Here is an 11,171-nt window from a genome sequence, read left to right as displayed (position 1 = left end):
GAGCTGGCAGCACATTAAATAGTCGCTGCATTATCGATGCTGGTGCGTAGTGGATTAATGTCCTGTGCGCCTTTCTCAGTTTACCTGGAATGCTTTTTGGCACTATTAATCTACCTCGGCTTGCTCTTTCTGATACTTTAAGCTCCATGATGTTTTCAGCAATTCCTTCTATTTTCTTCCATGCTTGTATTATCATGTAGCGTTCTCTTCTCCTTTCTAGACTGTATAGTTTTAAAAATTGCAGTCTTTCCCAGTAATCAAGGTCCTTAACTTCTTCTATTCTAGCAGTATAGGACCTTTGTACACTCTCTATTTGCGCAATATCCTTTTGGTAGTGTGGGTACCATATCACATTGCAGTACTCGAGTGTACTACGCACATAAGTTTTGTAAAGCATAATCATGTGTTCAGCTTTTCTTGTTTTAAAGTGTCTGAATAACATTCCCATTTTTGCTTTACATTTAGCCAACAGTGTTGCTATTTGGTCGTTGCATAACATATTCCTATTTAAAATTACACCAAGGTCTTAAATTGCTTCCTTGTTTGTGATTGTCTCATTATTAGGTCCCTTGTATGCATACACCATTCCTTCTCTGTTTCCATAATTTATTGATTCGAATTTATCGGAGTTAAATACCATCCTATTTATCTCCGCCCATTCATATATTTTGTTTAGATCTCTTTGTAGTGAGTTCCTCTCTTCATCACAAGTAATTTCTCTACTTACTCTTGTGTCATCGGCGAAACTTCTCACTACGGAGTTTTCAACATCACAGTCTATGTCTGAGATCATAATAACAAATAGCAGTGCAGCTAATACCGTACCTTGGGGCACACCAGATATTACCTGGGCTTCATCTGATTTCTCGTCATTTGCAACCACTATCCGTTTTCTGTTTTGCAGGAATTCTTTTACCCATTTTCCTATCTTTCCCACAATATTATGCTTTCTCATTTTTTTCTCCAATATGTTATGGTCTACCTTGCCAAAGGCTTTTGCAAAATCTAGATAGATCACATCTGTGTCTTTTTCATTTATCATATTATTGTATATGTTTTCATAGTGAGCTATCAGTTGGGTCTGTGTACTTTTTCCAGGTACGAAACCGTGTTGACCCATATTAAACAAATTATTTTTGACCAAATGGTTCATTATTTTCTTTTTTATTACCCTCTCATACACTTTCATAATATGTGATGTTAGACTAACAGGTCTATAATTGCTTGCCTCTAGTCTTGATCCACTTTTGAAGATAGGGGTTATATAAGCTAATTTATGTTTAACATATATCTCGCTCATATCTATACTCTATCTTAGCAGTATTGCAAGTGGCTTCGCGATAGTGTTTGCAGTTTTTTTTAACAAAATCGCTGGAACTCCATCTGGTCCGGCTGCCGATCCATTTTTAATTTCGTTTATAGCCGTGACAATATCTTCTTCATTAATATCTATATCCGTTAGATATTCAACATTTTCTTCTCTCATTTCTGTTTCATTATTCTCATTCGCAATTCTTGGCATGAACTCACTCTTATATTTTTCTGCTAATATGTTGCATATTTCCTTTTTTTCATTCGTTAGCCGTCCTTCAATTCTTAGAGGGCCTATTTCTATTCTCCTTTTATTCATCTTTTTTGCATAGGAGTAAAGTACTTTGGGGTTTCTTTTTATATTTTGAAGTGTCCTTTCTTCTAAGTCCCTTTTTTCATTTTCTTTCGACTGTATAGTCTTTTGTTCTGCATTTTCTATCTTACATTTTATTTCCCTCATTTTCCACACATTTTTTTCTTTTGCAAGATTTTTCTTCCACTTTTTAATTTTCTGAAATAAGATCCTTCTGTCTCTTGGTATGCACGTCTTTTGTTTATTGTTTTTTTTCGGTACATATTTTTCAACAATTTTCTCCAGTATTTTGTACAGTATATCCGTATTTACCTGTATATTATCACTTATAAATACATTTTTCCATTCTTTATTCAGTTCTTCATTTATTTCTGACCATTTTATATTCTTACTGTAAAAGTTATATTTTCCATATCTTTCCCAAAGTTTTGTGCTTTTATTAATTCTGTGATCACTTGCTTTGGAATGAACTATCAATTCTATGACATTGTGGTTTGAAATTCCCGTGTTATACACTATTATTTCTTTAACATAATTCACCTCATTCACAAATACTAGATCTAGGACATTTTCCTTTCTTGTTGGAATGTGGTTTATTTGTTGCATATTATGTTCTAATAGCATATCTTGAAGCTTTTCAAATTGCCTCTTATCTTCTGCGCTACTATTACTATCTTTTTTATATGTATACATACAACCACTTTCTTCTATCCGTTCTTTCCAATCCACGAAAGGAAAGTTAAAATCTCCGGATAGGAGTATATTCCAGTCTTTATGGTTTCTACATATATCATCTATTTTTTCTATTATTATGTCAAACTCCTTAGTGTTTGGGGGTCTGTAAACTACAATATTCATTAGTTTTTCAAATTCAAATTCTACCGCAATCAATTCACATTCTGAGAGAGAGAGAGAGGGAGAGAGAGAGAGGTTTTCGAATATGAGTGAAAGTAGACATAAATCTATAAGAATTAGAGATGGACAGTTAAAAATCAGAATTTCTCATAGATTATGTGTTTATTTACACCATGATCATTGTATTAATATATTCTGATATATGTTGTATTTGTATTTACAAACTTAATAGAAATATACATATGAATATACCAAATTGTTATATTAAATAGTCTCATTAATTTTAACTAGCATGAGGTTAACATTTAATCATGGAACTATATTTGCTTTTTAAAAATACAGATAGATGAATATATCTCTTGATTTATATGAACGTTTAATCAATGCATACAGGAAAACGAATTTTTTTTTTCGAAAAGTTAAATGTAAAAATTTAAAGATTTTAATACTATTTTTTTTTATATATTCTTGACATAAAAATATTTATAAAAAAAAACTCTATATGAAGGAAAGACAATACGCCTGTTATCATATGTACCAAAGAAAATGTTTGCAATGCATCTTTTATATCCCTTGTGGCAGAGTTCCCTTTTACGAGAAATATCTAATATTCATATATATAATATGTATTTAGTTTGGCCTCGATCTCCTTCGCCTTCTGTGTCAAGAAAGAAGAACATAAAAATATAGGTCTACATTGTATTTTTGACTTTATAGTCGTTAGCTGACGACCATGAAGATAGTTTTCGCCATCAATCACTTCCTATTTCACTCCTCATTTTTCCTTGTTATACAATGGGTGGGTAAAGGGTATTCTTTTGAACGCGTTTATCTTTTAATAAAGTTTTTCTTTTCTTTTTTCTTTGTGCAATTTTATTTCCCATTTTCCTGATTCATAACTTTACTCCGTGACATATTTTCTTCTCTTTCTCTCTTTATAGAAACTATATAAATTGAGATTATTTGATTAATTACAGATTCAGTAAAGACGTAAATTTACCTATATTCAATAAAAGCATAATTGAAATTATTATCCTCCAGCCTAGTAAATCCAGTGATTTATACCAATAATACCTTTAATTCGCACATATCAGATTGAATTTAAAACTTTAGTAAGATACTCTCCTTAAAATATGTATCATTATAAAGCACGGATATAAATCAACTTACGATAAACCCGAGCAATTATGAAAATGAAAATAAATAATATAGATAGAGGGGATCCAGAAAAAAAGTTCCTGTATGTTGTTCTTCTAGCTTTTCCCTTTTCTATGTAGGATCATAGTTTCTAGTCAGCCTTCTCATCTTCCTCTCTCCTGTACATCTTGTTCTCTTAAACTCATTTCCTTCCTGTCGTTCAATTATTTATATTTTCATTTGAACTTAGCCATCCCCTCCTTCTTCTGTCCTGAACATCCATGTTTTAAACCTTTTACATACATGTTCATATTCTCTCTTCATCACATGATATTTTGCGAGTATGCAGACATAATAAAGTGGTGGAGAGGAAATCATAAGGGAACACTTTTATTATTTACGGTAGCATTTACAGCTTGAAGAGCCGTTCCATTTCCGCTTTTAAGAGCCTTTCATCTTCGTGACAATGAAATGATCTCCGGTGATGTGACATTCACTTGAAGCAACGAACAATGTTATGACGTCATGCAGAAGAGTTTGTTTGTTGCCCCCGGGAAACGTTATCAGGTAAGATCATATTATTCTAATCCTGCATGATAACTTTTCTATTAGGAATTTACTCGAAGTTTTACGGCCAAATGTGAGGAGAATGAAATTGTTTAAATGAATAAACTCAATCTCTCTCTCTCTCTCTCTCTCTCTCTCTCTCTCTCTCTCTCTCTCTCTCTCTCTCTCTCTCTCTCTCTCAGGTACATAATTTATATATATATATATATATATATATATATATATATATATATATATATATATATATATGTATATAAATGAACATATAAATATATATATGTATATATATGAATATATATATATATATATATATATATATATATATATATATATATATATATATATATATATATATATATATATATGTATATATATTTATAAATAAATAAATATATATATATATATATATATATATATATATATATATATATATATATATATATATATATATATATACACACGCATATATTTTATATATATATATATATATATATATATATATATATATATATATATATATATATATATATATATATATATACTGTACATATATATATATATATATATATATATATATATATATATATATATATATATATATATATATATGTGTGTGTGTATATATATACATATCAATTATATATATATATATATATATATATATATATATATATATATATATATATATATATATATATATATATATATATATATATAACGGATTTTGAGCGAAGCGAAAAATCTATTTTTGGGTGAGATAGCCATGTCGTCCTGATGGAAGTTCCTATAGGGTAGTTTCCTAGGGTATATTACAACTACGGCGATATTCCCAGAGAATTTACCTTAAGGTACCAGAATTCTAACTCCTGGAGCGAGTATCCCTCGTGAAAGGGATATCGCGACATATCAGAGGACGTATTCTAGACACGTCACATGGCAATCTACGACCTGAACAGAGATTTCGTCTCGTAGGAGGTGATTGACGAGATACGAATTCGGGAAAGAAAAAGGGGAGCCGCTCCCAAAGCTTCCCTATCCCCCGATTCGTATGCGTGCCTGGCGCCAATCCTGGCGCCATCTGTATTCCTTGTAGCGTACACGAGGTGCTACAGATACTGTATGTAGGGAGGGGTCCTACAGCCCTTCTTAGAAAGGCAAGGGCGGGTCCATCAGGACGACATGGCTATCTCACCCAAAAATAGATTTTTCGCTTCGCTCAAAATCCGTTTTTTGGGCTCAAGCCATGTCGTCCTGATGGAAGTGTACCAGAGCATTACTGTATCTGTGGATTCTCAGAACGTGCCGTACTCCCCGGAGGTATTTATTCCCGGTCGACTAGACCTAGAGACCTAAGATGTTACCGTTATACATCTTTTCAACTAACTATAAACTATGTTAGAGCTTCCTGCCCCCTACAGGGAAGAGTCCTACTAGACTCTGGAAAGTCTCGAAGAGTACATATATCTATGTATGAATACCAGGCAAGCTAATATAGTGGTCTCGCCCTATAATAAGTAAAGCATAGTTTGTATAGAACCACTGAGTCAATATATTGACCAGTAATCCGCACAATACTTGTATTGGACAAAGGTTTATATCCGCATAGGAAGAAACTAATAAAACCGCCCTCGTCCCTTTATGGGACGGAGTCCTCCCATTAGGGGACTTACATAAACCAATGCAACATAGCTTGCAAAACAGAACAATTCTATCAGAATTATCCCAGATAAGATACATAGAATTAAAATGCTCAATTATACCAATAAATTGACACAGGTGAAAGAGACGCAAGGTTCTCAAGAACAAGTTTATTGACAGATAATAAACAGACAGGTTAACAACAAATATATATATTTATATAAAAGAGGATAACCCAAAACTTTAAGCATAAGTATGATAGTAAACAGAACTTGTTTATCTGAAAGAAAAACCATTAAACACCACTTTAATAAGATACCAAGGTATCAAGTCATAAAAAGTCTGTATTACAAATCAATCACATTAGCGTTAGAAACGCTTGGCACACATGTCTGAACTTATGCTAGGTTCACCTTTGAAAGAAGGAACAGTCTATATGGGCACTTGGTGCCCTCATTTAGTTTGTAGTACAGTATGTACCTACACACTCACCCTGGACTTAATCGTCCCAATTAAGACCACTGTTCCTCGCAGAGTTAAACAGTAGGGTTAACTACACGACCCACTGCTACCACAGATCTCTTAAGTTCCTCTACTTGCTTCGCATAGTGGCGAAAGAACACCCTGGAAGACTTCCAGCCCGTGTATGAACGGAGATGTTCAAAATCCATACAATTAAAGAAATTTAGGGATGAGGCAACTTTCCTCGGATCGTGACCTGCGGGTGTACTGTCAGGATCCGCTCTGCGAATAAAATATGTGATTTTCGCTCTGAGTTGATTCAGAGATAAATTTGAGCCTGATGTTTCTCCCCTGAATAGTTGACCACCCTTGAAGTCTGAAGTTCTACGAAGATAGACCTTTAGGCATTCTACTGGACATAAAGATGCATCTTCTTTCAGAGGGCAGATTCTCCAGGGACCCCACCTGTTGGTGGGTAACTCATTCTTGGCGAGAAACGTAGGATCCGGAAACAGGTTCAGCTCCCCCCCATCCAGGAACTGAACACGACCTGCCTCTCTCGAGAGGGCTACGATCTCACTAACCCTGGCCCCGGACGCGAGTGCAAATAGGAAAATAACTTTTTGCGTCAAATCCTTTAACGCAAATTCTTCATTGCTCAACAGGGAGGCGAAATGAAGAACTTTGTCTAAAGACCATGAGATGGGCTTTGTAGGTGCTGAAGGTCTGAGCCTAGCGCAGGCTTTCGGAACTTTATTAAAGATCTCGTTACCTAGGTCGATCTGGAAGGCAAATAAAATGGGTCTCATCAAAGCAGATTTACACACTGAAATCGTGTTAGCTGCCAACCCTTGGCCATGGAGGTGGGTGAAGAAAGATAAGCAGAAGTCTGTTGAGATCTCCTGCGGATTCTTTGCCTTTACAAAGGCCACCCATTTTCTCCAAGATGACTCATATTGCCTTCTAGTCGATTTGCACTTATATTCCTCTAGGAAGTCTATGCTGGCTTTCGAAATCCCGAAACGCTTTCTCACCGCTAGGGCGAGAAAATCATGAGCTGCAGGGTCTGGGTTTTCTGTAATGAAGCGCAGACAGTCGACTTCTGGACTCGCTGGGTCAGAACTGGATGTGGTAGCGGCACGAACTTCATCTGTAGTTCCAACGCCAAGGGGAACCACATACTGTTCGCCCACTTGTGGGCCACTATTGCCGCTACCCCCTTGAAGGATCTCAGTTTGTTGAGGACCCTCAACAGAAGGTTGTGAGGAGGGAACAGATAAATCCTGGACCATCTGTTCCAGTCGAGGGACATTGCGTCCACTGCTTCCGCTAAGGGGTCCTCGTACGGGGACACGTACAGGGGCAACTTCTTGTTGTCTTTCGTCGCAAAGAGGTCTATTTGCAGTTCTGGGACTTGATTCAGAATGAAGGAAAATGATCCTGCGTCTAAGGACCATTCCGACTCTATCGGTGTGAACCTGGATAGAGCGTCGGCTGTCACATTGCAGACTCCTTGAAGGTGAACTGCCGACAGGTACCACTTCTTCTTTTCCGCCAATCGGAAAATGGCTAACATCACTTGGTTGAGAGGTGGTGACCTCGACCCTTGTCGATTCAAGCATCTCACAACCACCTCGCTGTCCGTCACCAATCTTATGTGGATCGAGTGACGCGGGGAGACTTTCTTTAAGGTAAGGAGCACTGCCATAGCTTCTAGAAAGTTTATATGAAAGGTCCTGAATAGCTTGGACCAAGTCCCCTGGACTTTTTTCCGATGAGAGTGACCTCCCCATCCCTCCTTTGAGGCGTCTGAGTGAATCGTCATCGACGGGGGAGGTGGCTGAAGAAGAACCGACTTCTTTAGATGTCTGGCTTGGGACCAAGGTCTGAGAAGAGTACGTAGCCGAGGCGGCACTGGTCTTCTCAGGTCTCTTCGCGCGTTTGATGCATACCTTCTCCAAACTCCGGTTGCATCCTTTAGCTGTGCTCTTAGCACTGGGTCTGTCACTGAAGCAAACTGGAGAGAGCCTAGTACCCTCTCCTGTTCGCGTCTTGATATCCTTTCGGAATCTAGAAGTCTCTTGACAGAGCCCGCTATCTCCTTCCTTTTCTTCGTCGGGATGGAGAAACTGTGTGACAAAAGGTCCCAGTGGATTCCCAGCCACTGGAACTTTTGGGATGGAGAAAGTCGAGACTTTTTTCTGTTGATCTTGAAGCGTAGGTACTCTAGGAACTGGATCACCTGACTGGAAGCTTGCAAGCATTCGGTCTCGGATGCTGCCCACACCAGCCAGTCGTCCAGGTAGGCTACTACCTGAATTCCGTTTAGGCGTAATTGTTTGAGAGCTGCGCTCGCAAGCTTCGTGAAAATCCTTGGGGCTATGTTTAGCCCGAATGGCATGGCTCTGAAGGCGTACAGTCTCCGTTGTAGCCTGAACCCTAGGTAGGGGGAGAGTCGACGGCTGATTGGAATGTGCCAATAGGCGTCTGACAAGTCTATAGAGACTGAGTATGCCCTCTTGGGCAGTAAGGTCCTTATGTGTTGCAGTGTTAGCATCTTGAATTTGCAATTCACTATGAACTTGTTGAGTGGTGACAAGTCCAGAATGACTCTGAGCTTTTCCGAGTCTTTCTTGGGAACACAAAACAGCCTCCCTTGGAATTTGATGGACTTCACTTTTCGGATCACATTTTTCTCCAACAGTTCTTGAACGTACTCCTCCAAAACGGGGGTGGAGTGTTGGAAAAACCGAAGGCATGGGGGTGGAGTGCTGTACCAGCTCCAACCCAGTCCATTCTTGAGTAGGCTTTGGGCCCAGGGATCGAAGGTCCAGCGATCCCAAAATTTCATCAGTCTCCCTCCTACCGGTATCATTTCACTTGGACTGCCGTCCTGAGGTCTTGCCTCCCTGACCACGACCACCTCTGAATCCCCTTCCCCTTGAGGGGCGCCTAGACGAGCCTCTGGCTGCTCCTCTAGGTTTTGCACGAAAGGAAGAAGACTGTCCTTCGAACGTTGGGGTGAATGTGGTTGACTGACCTGGCACAGCCTGGGGTACCCACTGAAAAGCAGTCGGGGTTTGTGCCACCATCTGGGGCACTGGAGGCAAAGGCAATTGCAGTTGCTGTTGCTGTCTATAAGGCTTGGCTGGCCGAGATGGTAGCCTAGTCCTCATATTCTTCCTCTTTGGTTGAGGACCCTCATCCGGGGAAGATTTTCTTTTGATAGTCAGGCCCCACTTCTGGAGAAGGTTTCTATTCTCCACGGCGGCCTTATCAACAACCTCTTTGACCACATCGGTAGGGAAAAGGTCTTTTCCCCAAATGTTGGAGGAGATTAATTTCCTTGGCTCGTGTCTCACCGAAGCCCCGGTGAACACGAACTCCCTGCAAGCTCTCCTTGCCTTGATGAAGCCATAAAGGTCCTTCGTCACTGTGGCTAGGTGAGACTTAGCCACTACCATGAACATTTCATGGACCTTAGGGTCACTTGCCATTGTCTCAAGAGTAGTCTGATGAGACATTGAGGCAGCCAGTCTTTCTTTGGTCTCGAACTCTCTTCGTAAAAGAGATTCGGACAGCTTGGGGAGGTCCTCGCCGAATTGCCGTCCGGCAATATCAGCCTCCAACTTTCCCCCTGAGAATGTCAGATGGACATCCTTCCAGTCTTTGTGGTCCATAGGCAGAGCCAGCGACAAGGGTTTACACTCCTCCAGGGAGGGGCAAGGCTTGCCGGCCTCGACTGCCTTTAGGACAGCCGCAAACCCTTTCTGTAAAAAGGGGAAGGCTCTATCAGGAGAGGACATAAAAGAAGGGAGCTTCTTGCTCAATGCCGCTACCTTCAAATTAGAGAAGCCCCTCTCTTTCATCGAGGATGAAAGTAGGGCTTGAGCCTTAGCGTGGTCCATAATAATGACCTCCTTCGGCTCTGTCTCCTCCCTTGAAGCTGGTTCTTTTCTCAGCCGGACATAGCAGTCCGGATATGATGCCTTGCTGGGCCAGAATTCTACCTCCTCTAGGGGAACTGAACCCAGCTTATCCGAGATGACGATCTTTCCAGTCGTCATCGGCATGTGCTCAGCATACCTCCATGGGTTAGCATCTGAGCATATGGGAAGGTCTTTCACATTGAGCCTTTTCTGGGGCCCATGTGATTCTGCTAGGGACTGCATACGCAGTTCCATTGCAGCCGCCTTCTCCTGATTCTCCTTCTGCATTTGTTGGATCATTCCAACAATCGAAGAGAGGGCCTGTCCCAGTTCTACTGGGAGACCAGCCGATGTTGAGGGGATAGGCTCCGGCATCTGAACCGGAGTAGCCGACACCTCGTCGACCTCATCCTCTACGACATCCGGGGTTTGAACTTGATCCTGACCTTCTGCCAGGAGGTCTTCTTCCAAACGTTCGTCCAGGTCAGACATCCTGTCATACAACTGGATGTCTTGTATCGCAACTGCGACTTCCGCGTCCACCTGGGCTTGATCTTGAGGGATCTCCTCTTGAGGCTGGGGAATCACTGCCTCAGCTGATGCCTGGGGAAAAAGATACGCCCTCATCTTCTCACTTGGAAGATAAGGACCAGAGGTGTTCTTCTTGAAGCCCCTTACCCAAGTACGAAGCTTTTCCCTTGCTATATCCCTTGATTCCGCCGTTCTAGGGGAATCAAAAGCCTCAGTAATCAGGTTAGTGCATACAGTACATACCTGAGGGTCCCAATACTGGAGATCATCCTTGGAGACAGCGCATGCTGCGTGTCTCCTACAACACTCATGTCCGCAGAGGTTCTTGCTGCGGACATTGCAGAAAACATTTCCGCACTTCGGAGGGTCCTCCTGTAAAGAGAAGAAATTTCCATGAGTATCAAGTGAACTATGTATCACTGGATATG

Source organism: Palaemon carinicauda, chromosome 23 (genome assembly GCF_036898095.1).
Source record: "Palaemon carinicauda isolate YSFRI2023 chromosome 23, ASM3689809v2, whole genome shotgun sequence".
NCBI lineage: Eukaryota > Metazoa > Arthropoda > Malacostraca > Decapoda > Palaemonidae > Palaemon > Palaemon carinicauda.
This window is presented reverse-complemented; position numbering follows the sequence as displayed.